Genomic DNA, 10,077 nt, shown 5'->3' with positions numbered 1-10,077 from the left:
GATTTCTCAATTTTGCCAGGGGTTTTGTAATGAAATTGGGGATTTTTTAAGTTTTGGGTATTTAATGTTTCTTTCTCCTTAAGGATCGCGATTAACGAGAATAAACAAATGGATAATTTCGCATTATTCCATGAGGTTTTACCTGTGTTCAATTTAAACCCCTTGTAGTATGAGGATAGTCATAGTATGCTTTTGTTTAAAGAAACACTCAACACAAGTTCACTTTGAGAACTCTTTTGAAAAAAACATTTGGAGCTCATTTGGTATGAGGGATAAGGATAATTAATTTCGGGATTAAATTTGAGATGAGTTTATTCGCATTTGTTTGGAATAAAATCGCAATATAACTAATCTCGGGATTGTAGTATTATTTGTATCTCTATGGAAGGGTGGGATAACAATCCCGAGATAATTAATTCTGGCAGAACGTGTTGCACAACCAAATGCCCCTTGGTGTTCCAAATGCATATGAATTTGGATTAGGTAACGATTTTAGTTGTGATTTGTTTTAATTTGAAATTTTAATTTTATTGTTTATGAGTCTTTAAATATGATTTTAAGAGAGTTGCTTTTAAAAATTTTATGAGTTATTTGTACAATCCAAACACGTTTGGATTTGTTTGTAAGAACAAACAAGGTGTACATTTTCAGTGTCCCAGCACGATCCACTGAGAACAGTGAAATCTTTCCTACACTATAACAACACAAAATAGTCAGCTTCGAGTTCTCAAGTTGCTATTTTTCTACATTTCCAAATGGCATCCTTAAGGAATAGAATTATCTTTGTGAATTCTAGTCAACATTGGCAATCAATTCACGTCATCTAGCTTATGCTAATCATAAAAGTTTCTGGACTATCTCCTAAAACAGTCGACTGGCACGGATAAAATCCACTACATTTCCAGTTTCCCAGCACGATCCACTGAGAGCAGTGAAATCTTTCCTACACTATAACATCACAAAATAATTAGCTTCGAGTTCTCAGTTTCTATTTTTCTACTTTTCCAAATGGCATCCTTAAGGAATAGAATTATCTGTGTGAATTCTAGTCAATATGGGCAATCAATTCACGTCATCTAGCTTATTCTAATCATAAAAGTTTCTGAACTATCTCCCCAACATAGTTGACTGGCACTGATAAAATCCACTACATTTCCAGTGTCCCAGCACGATCCACTGATAGCAATGAAATCTTTCCAACACTATAACAACACAAAATAGTTAGCTTCGAGTTCTCAAGTTGCTATTTTTATACTTTTCTAAATGGCATCCTTAAGGAATAGAATTATCTTTGTGAATTCTAGTCAATATTGGCAATCAATTCTCGTCATCTAGCTTGTGCTAATCATAAAAGTTTCTGGACTATCTCCCTAACACAGTCGATTGGCACCGACAAAATCCACTACATTTCCAGTGTCCCAGTACCATTTCCTTACTTTAGCAAGATCATAAAAAATAGCTACACCTCAATCCCAAACTAGTTGGGTCAGGCTATATGAATCCTCTATATCTGTTCACTCCATTTGAGCCCGTTACATTTTGTGCTACTTCTAAACTGAAACTCATCCTACAACAATCACTCCTTCTTTATCAGAACCTTAAACTAGCAATGCAAATCTCAAAAATGATGTGAAGCCCACATAGAAGGAATAGCAACTTCATAAATAATTTTAAAAATTACTCCCTCCGTTCCAATTCAAGTGTCTTACTTTCCAGAGTGCCTCTTTCTAAATTTAATAAGTTGACAATTCAAGCATCCTACACAACAAGTTTAAAACCACATGATCTAAAGAACATTATAGTACATTACACACATCTTTAATTTAGAACCCCAAGATTCAAAAGTCTATTTTTATTCCTTACACACATTTTTTTTATGACGTATTATATAGTTTATAGCAGTAAAAATATACTGCTATATAGTATGTTTTTTTGAAAATGGATATAGTTTTCCTTTTGGAAGAAGAGTTGAGAACCAAAAAATAACTTTTCACAGCTTCACATTTAACTTTGCAATTAAATGTGTGTAGATTTCATATGAAAATGGGAATTATCTCAAATGCAGTTCACTTAGGCAACTGTGGAACTATGAATGTAGTAGGCAACAGAAACAAAGCTCCATACGCACACATCACAAAACTTGAAAGAAGAAGGGAAAGCAAGCACCGCCAAAAAGTATTGCAACTGGTGCAAGATATAGTCTTCAAGTTTGAGATTAACAATACCTACCGTTTTTGTTTTTTCCTTTTATACACTCTTATGAATGGGATGTGAAACCTTCACTCGATACTCATTAAAAGCTTCAGAGTATTCCTTCTAAACCCTTGTGCATGCTATAACATGCTGTTTATTTTTGGAAAGATTAAGTAAAAGACATTCTATTGAATGCATCACTTTCATTTGCTCTAACAATTTCTATACAGACTTAATTTCCAAATATCTTCATGCTCTACAAATTATACTTGCGCACAATTAAAGTGAGACAAAAAGGAATAAATCAGTTAGCTAGACAAAACATTGTAGTGCACAGATCTTTTATCCCATTTTTTCCTTTCGTTCAGTGGTCTTGATGAGAATTAGATGACATTTTACTCTCCTACTATTTTACCTGGTGTCTACTTTTGTCTTTGGCCACCATACTTTCTGTTGCCCATTTGCCCATAATATTTTAAAGTATAAATGATGAACAAGATAATCTTTTCTTATTTGGATTCCATAACACAAGTCATTCATGATCTTTGGTAAGAAAAACTGGGAAAAGTTAGACATTCTTCCGAGAAAAAAAAAGCTCCTTTTCTTTTAGCTTGCCAGATCCTCATGATCTTGTCCCTACCATACCTTTCAGCTTCCTATCCCTTTGGGCTCTAAGGTTCTCCACTCTCCATGCACTGATCAGCTTTTGGCCCTTCAATCCGAGGGGTGAATCTAGAACAAGAGCACCGTAGAAATGAGCAGAGACGGAGAACTAGAAATGGCTAATGTTCACCAGAATCATTTTAGTCATTTCTTGAATGGGCGTTTGCTCTAAGACAGAAAGATTGAACAAATAGACTACAAACTGCTTGCATTTATCCATATGCCCAATCCCTTCATTTAAGTGAAATGCTCGCAAAATCCAAACTCTGAAGCCGGCATATTCAGATTTGGTATAACAACATAGTAAAGACAACATGTGTTTTACATTACTCTAAACACTTGCATAGAAAACTGAATCTCAACTCAAGGAACTTATCTAAATTCAACTTAAATAGGAGCACACACTTTATAATTATGCAGTTTCTTTGATATTTATATATACCTAAGCTCTTCCCTTTTGTACATAGGCAAAACCAAATATGGGGAGATGGACAATTGGGTAACTATAGAAGTCACTACTCCTTATGGTGTTAGCCTTTGGAGAACCATCAGGTTCTTCTGGACATTCCTCAAAAGTCAGTCTAATATCAAGGTCCACAATGGAAAAAAGACTCGTTTCTGGAAAGACAAGTGGATGGATTCTGACAGCGTACAAGGCACTTTTTCTAATATTTATGCTCTGTCCCGGCGCTAACACAAGACAGTAGCTGAAATGTGGACACAACAAGGATGAGATTTGGTACTTAGAAGACATCTGAATGATTAGGAGATCCGAGAGTGGTTGAATTGTACAAGCATCTAGAAAGTTTCCATGGAGTACAGAGTGGAGAGGACTGTTTATGGTGGAATGAGAATACCAAAGGTATATATAAGGTGAAGGAAGGCTAAAACAAGCCAAATCAAGTTGAACCTCAGATTACCAACTGGCCTTGGAAACATATTTGGAGAGTTAAAGTGCCATATAAAGTGGCATGTTTCACTTGGCTCCTAACTAATGAGGATGTTCTAACTCTTGACCATCTAGCAAAGAAGGGAATCCCCTTATGCAATAGGTGTTTCTTATGTGGTAGGGATACTGAGACAGTTAGACACCTTTTCCTATACTGCAAAGTAACTAACCAACTGTGGCAAATTTTTATCAATCTCAGAGGCATCTCATGGACAATGCCTAGTAAGATTGGTGACACTCTTTTCAGTTGGGAGGAAGCTGGATTTGGTTCTAAAAATAGAGATAGATGGAGGATCATTCCTGCTTGTATTTGGTGGACTATATGGAAGGAAAGAAATGACAAATGTTTTGAAAATAGGAGTAGCAACGTTTAGAAGATTAAGCTTAACTGTGTTTTGTTGTTCTGCTTTTGGTGTACAAAGTTTTCCCTAATGAGACAGAGACAATTCTAGATGCTTTAGGTTTTATCTAGTATCGTAGGCTCAGTTTTGGAAGTTTTTTTCTTTCTTTCTTCCTTTTTTGTAAATATGGTTTCTCCAGGACAACCCAAGTACTGAATTCAATACAAATGTTACCAGTTTCGAAAAAAAAAAGTGCTATGGCCATTAAATTCTTAAATCTCTGTCTTCTGAACCAAATAGAAGAAAAAGTCAATTTTAAAACAGCTTCAGAAATAAATTCTCCCTTCAGTCATCACTATGGTAAAACACACCCTATCACAAATCGTTCAATGATCTACATTGCACACATTTAGATTTTATTGTGCATTACGACTTTTGTGTTAGAGTCCTTTTATCCCACCTTGTGTTATATTAGATACGCAAATGCAGCCATATGTAAGTGTGCTGGTGGGTTTAATGTTACAGACATACTGAAATGGAACAAGAAGTCATATGTAAAAATTATTGGAATCTTTGCAAGAAAAGGATAGGTTTTGGATCCAATGGATTCAGACTTAATACATTTTTCACACTTACTACATTAAAAATCAATCCATTGAGGAAGCTAACCCCGACTAGGTTGCTTGGATAATCAAGAAGATTCTCAAGGCTAAGGAGACAGTGGCTAAAGCTGGCTACACACAGATGGAATTTCAGCAGCTTCCGGAGTTCAAAATCAAGTCCATATACAATGCCATAAAGGATAGCCTGCCTAAGGTCAGCTGGAGAAGGCTTGTTTGTAACAATGTTGGGTGCCCCAAGTGGATATTTAACTTGACTCTGGTAGCTCTGTAACGACCTGTTCGATCGTTATTGCGTTTTTGACCACTTTGCCCCGTTAACTAGTTCTCGAGCCTTATTAGTACCATTTTGACCCGCGGGGACAGGTGGCATAATTCCTTTAGGCATTGGAGTGAGTTTTGATGTGACTTTTGGAAAATTTGGCTTTTAAGTGAAAAACGTGTGACTCATAGTTGACTTTTGGGTAAACAGACCTTTTTTCGAATATCTGTCAATTCCGAGAGGTCTGAATAGTCGTTTAGAACTTGTATGTATATTCGGTTCGGTTCCCAATGCGCTCGGGTGCATTTTGGGGCTTGGTTGTAAAGTTGATTTTAGGTTGTTGGGGAGTTGACTTGGAAAATAAGACCTCGTAGGAATTTCAAGGCCACGAGTGTGTTCATTGCGTGTTTTTATGTATATCTGCATATTTGGTTTGGGTCCGGAAGGTTTCGGGGTGATTTTGGGTGTTGATTTCAAGTTTGAAAGACACCAAAATTTTTCTGGTGTCTGGTGAGTGCCATAGTGGTGGGGTGACCGCTGTAGCAGCGGGTCTTTAGCGGTTGGGGTGACCGAAATAGCGGTGGCGCCATAGCGGTAGTCGGCCATGGCGGGGGGCCTCGACGGCGTGATCGGAGTATTTAATGATATAAAACCCCAAGTCTTTTCATTCATTTATTATTCCGAAAGTGGTTTATCTTGGGAGCTTTTCTATAGGTTTCTTGGGGCAAACTCTTAGAGACTTTGATTATCTTGAGGCTCAATGTAAAGGAAGGGTGCAAGTTTGACTTGAGATTACTGCTCGGCCTGCCCGATAGGTTACAGTTTACCTTTGTGGTGAGACTTCAACTAGCGAAGGGTATATTTAGATGATATTGTCAGAGATTTCATGTAAACCTTCGGGTATGAAGGTGGGTTGGATGTTGCATTAGGGTTTGGTATTGCTTGTGATTTGTTTGATTAGGCTAGGGGCCTGTAGACTCCATAGGACCCTATTTTGGTACGTTGTGTATAAATTGGTGGATTGTTTTTGTGATTTGGGAGTAAATCGAAAATTTGAAATTACTTGATATTGATATTGGTACTTAGTGTACACCTCGTTATTGGTATAGACATTGTGAGATAGTTTGCTCTTATTATTATGAAAAATTAGAAATTCATTATGATTACTGTGTGGATTACTTGTTGATGATATTGGTGTCTTTGTGTGTGGCACAACTTGAACTTGATATTCTTCATTGTCTGTATTTGCATCGTTCCATATTCATTTCATATCATCTTATTATACTGTGTGACTGGCACTATTGAGGGAAATGAGAAGGGACATTGATGATTATGGAACATGGTGTGTCACCTCTAAGGCTGTGTGGAGGGGCTGATTATGGAATATGGTAAGTCACCTCTGAGCTGTGTGCGGAGGGGGCTAATATGGAAAATCGATATTGTGACACTGGTTGATAATTGAGTCATCTGAGCTGTGTGCAGAGTGACGGTACTTGGACTTCGCGGGTCCCCCATGGGCTGTGCTACCGAGGCGTGGAGGTATTCCGCTTTCGGAGTACAAGAGTACAGGCATTGCATTGCATCGCATTCATATCCCATATTGCATTGCTTGATTATCCTTTGTAGTTGCTTATGATTTGGATACTGTGTTGGTCATATTCTTGGACATATTGATATGGGCCACGTGCTGATTTGACTTGATAAGACTTGGTTTTCGGTATACTTAGATATCTGTTTCACTTAGGGCTAGATGTTACATCAAGGCATTGATTTTATGAGTCGATTTCTTATGAGCATGACTTGTACTCTATGGTTTGCTTGTTTTCTTTTACCTTATGTCTTTTTATCTACCAACTAGTCTTAGTCGGCCTATGATACCTATCAGTACTTGTTGTTTGTGCTGACCTACGCTTGCTGTATTCTTTTATGGATGCAGAGTATTAGATAGGTTCCACTCTTTCCCCTCTTGGCTAATTGGCGAGGCTACTGTAGAGTCATTCCAGGGTGACTACGATGACAGCTGCTGCCCGGATGTTCTTTCCTTTACTTACTTGTCTTATTCACATTTCGAGATAGTTGTATTATGAGACTTTATCATCTTTCATACTTGTAGTATTTAGTTAGTGCTCTTGTATGACTAGGACAGATCTATGGGGTGGTATGTAGTATTTCCGCACTTTATCTTATATAGATGATTTGAGACTTATTCTATATTTATTTCTTCCGCCTTTACTGAAATTGATTATATTGCGATAAGGGTTCGCCTATCGCGGTGGAAATGATAGGTGCCCGCACGGCCTAGTAAAATGCGTCGTGACAAGCTCATGGGGCGACTCTATACTAGAGACAGACTTGCAAAATGGAAGATCACTAATATCACTACTTGCCCACTGTGTGATGATGCTGAGGAGACTAGAGATCACCTATTCTTTCAGTGCAGATTTTCAGAAACTTATAGAGGAAAATGTTAAAGTGGTAGCAGATCCAAAGAGCACCTCTGCAGTGGTCTAAGGAGCTTGAGTGGGCTACAAGGAATGCAACAGGGAGATCTGAAAAGCCCAGGTGTTTGGAATGGTGCTGGCCTGTTGTGTGTATGCAGTTTGGCAAGAAAGGAATGGCACGCCTCTTTCAAAACAAACAAAAGGGAATTGAGGTGCTGAGCAGGGCAATTGTAAGGGATGTCCATTGTAGAGGAATCAACAATGCAAGAACTGCTAGGGTGTTGAAGGATATGGACTCTTATCCATAGAAATGTAGCAAGGTAGCAGTAGTAGTATGTCTGATGTAGTTCTGGGATTGAGTAGGGATGGGTAGAATGTTGTTTACATTTTCATTTGATCTCTGATTATCATGTAAGGTTGCTGGTTTGTATGTACATATCTTCCTTCTTAAAAAAAAAAAAAAAAAAAAACTTATTTACCGAAAAAAAGATATGCACATGCATGTTTAAATAATAAATCATAAATACCATGGTAATTTTATTCACGTACAACACATTGGAGATTGTTCGCTAACATGAGTCAATCAACTTCCTTGGTGACTAAACATCAGTTATAATTTTCGCCCATCTTAAATAAGCAAAACTAAACCTTGAGGACAGAAGGTAGAGTAAACCCTAACCCCACAATAAGACACCCATATGCAATAATCCACTCTAAGCAGTTGAAGCCTATTGCCAAGCCAACTTTTTTACACAGATAAATGTAATATTTTCTACATATCATAGCAAAAACTAGTCCATTTAAGTTCTCAATTACTATTTTTTTCTTTTTGTGTTGCCTCATCGAGGGAAATAACTCTCTGCTAATTCTAGTCATTATCAACAATTAATTCATGCCATCTAGCATGTGATTAACGTATAAACAACTGGCTATGTTCCCAACACGATCCATTAGAGTAGTGAAATCTTTCTTACATTATCATAGCACAAATTAGTCAGCTTCAAGTTCTCAAGTTGCTACTTCTCTACTATGTCGAACGGCCGAATAGAACTTTTTTTGGGATATATACAAGCAATCAATTCATGTCATCTAGTGTATGCTTATCATAAAGTATCTTGCTATCTCTCCAACACGGTCGATTGACACGGATAAAATCAACTACATTGCCAGTCTTCTAAGTACCATTGCTTACTTTAGCAAGATAAAAAGCAACACCTATACCTCAATCCTAAACTAGTTGGGTTAGGCTACATGAATCCTCTATATCTATTCGCTCCATCTAGCCCATTTCATTTCAATAATGCTAGTTGTCTACTAAACTGAAACTCATCCTACAACAACCGCTCCTTCTTAATACGAACCTTAAACCAGCAATGCACATCTCAAAATGTATGTGAAGCTCACATAGAAGGAATAGCAACTTCATGAATAATTTTAAAAATTACTCCCTCCGTTCCAATTCAAGTGTCTTACTTTTCAAAGTGCCTCTTTCTATATTTAGTAAGTTGACAATTCAAACATCCTACATGACAAGTTTAAAATCACAAGATTTAAAGGACATTTTAGCACATTACACACATCTTTTAATTTAGAACCACAAGATTCAAAAGTCACTTTTTTATTCCTTAAACTGCATGCCCAGTTAAACTAAGACATTTAAATTGAGACAGAGGGACAACAACAACAACAACAACAACAACACAAACATACCCAATGTGTTCCCACAGAGTGGGGTCAGGTACCTTGACAAGATAGAGAGAAGTTGTTTTCGATAGACCCTCAACTCAAGTAAAGCAGAAACAAAGCAAATATGAAAACATACACGGTAACAACAATAGGATAGTAAGAAAACTGATGCATAAAGAGACAACAAGTAGTATTAATAGAAAACTAAGAATAAATAATACTAGGATACTAAAATAATAAAAATGATGAAAATAAAAATGACTTATTTATACCTGAATTTCTTGATGAGGATAGATTTGAGCTTACAAGCCAATTCTTGAGAACGGATTTTACATTCAAGAATCTTACGAGCCAACACCCGCTTCTCTGAATTCTTGATATGATGTAACTGTTCACGCTTAATCATTCCACTAGACTGCATTTTCCTTTGCATAAAAAACAATGCTTAGTCTAAGTTGTTGTTCCTCACCTTCACTCTTATACTTTGCCATTGTTGTAGCTCCCAATTTAGTGGATTTAAGGCTACGTTTGATCGATTGAAGAAGGTTGATACATGCTTCACCACTGAGTTTATCATTTCTAGGTTTTTGTACTGAAATTGGGGCGTTTTGTCAGTTTTTGCAATTTTTGGTAGTACTATATGCTTCTTTCTCTTTTAAGAACCGCGATTAACAAGAATTTAAACAAATGGATAAATGCACATTATTCCATGCGGTTTTACCTATATTGATTTAAACTCCTTGTGGTATCAAAATAGTCTTGCCTCTATGCTCAATTTATGTGTCACCATTAAAAAAAAAGTCTAAAATTAGTTTTAGATATTATATGGTTGTAAATCAATAATCATAAAGTTAAATTATTTTTAAAATAGAGAGACGACATTTTTTTTTTGGGACAGACTAAAAAGGAAAGCGTGCCACAT

At 36.8% G+C, this 10,077-nt stretch overlaps 1 long non-coding RNA gene across 1 annotated transcript; it reads right to left on the bottom strand.

Moving 5' to 3' along the window:
- Positions 1 to 2,639: 2,639 nt before the first annotated feature.
- Positions 2,640 to 8,648, bottom strand: LOC132034304 (uncharacterized). The gene is made up of 2 exons (XR_009409020.1): positions 7,363 to 8,648; positions 2,640 to 5,044 (listed from the first exon to the last, which is right to left on the bottom strand). It is a non-coding gene; the product is annotated as an uncharacterized LOC132034304 (long non-coding RNA).
- Positions 8,649 to 10,077: the final 1,429 nt, after the last annotated feature.

Source organism: Lycium ferocissimum, chromosome 10 (genome assembly GCF_029784015.1).
Source record: "Lycium ferocissimum isolate CSIRO_LF1 chromosome 10, AGI_CSIRO_Lferr_CH_V1, whole genome shotgun sequence".
Lineage (NCBI taxonomy): Eukaryota > Viridiplantae > Streptophyta > Magnoliopsida > Solanales > Solanaceae > Lycium > Lycium ferocissimum.
This window is presented reverse-complemented; position numbering and strand designations above follow the sequence as displayed.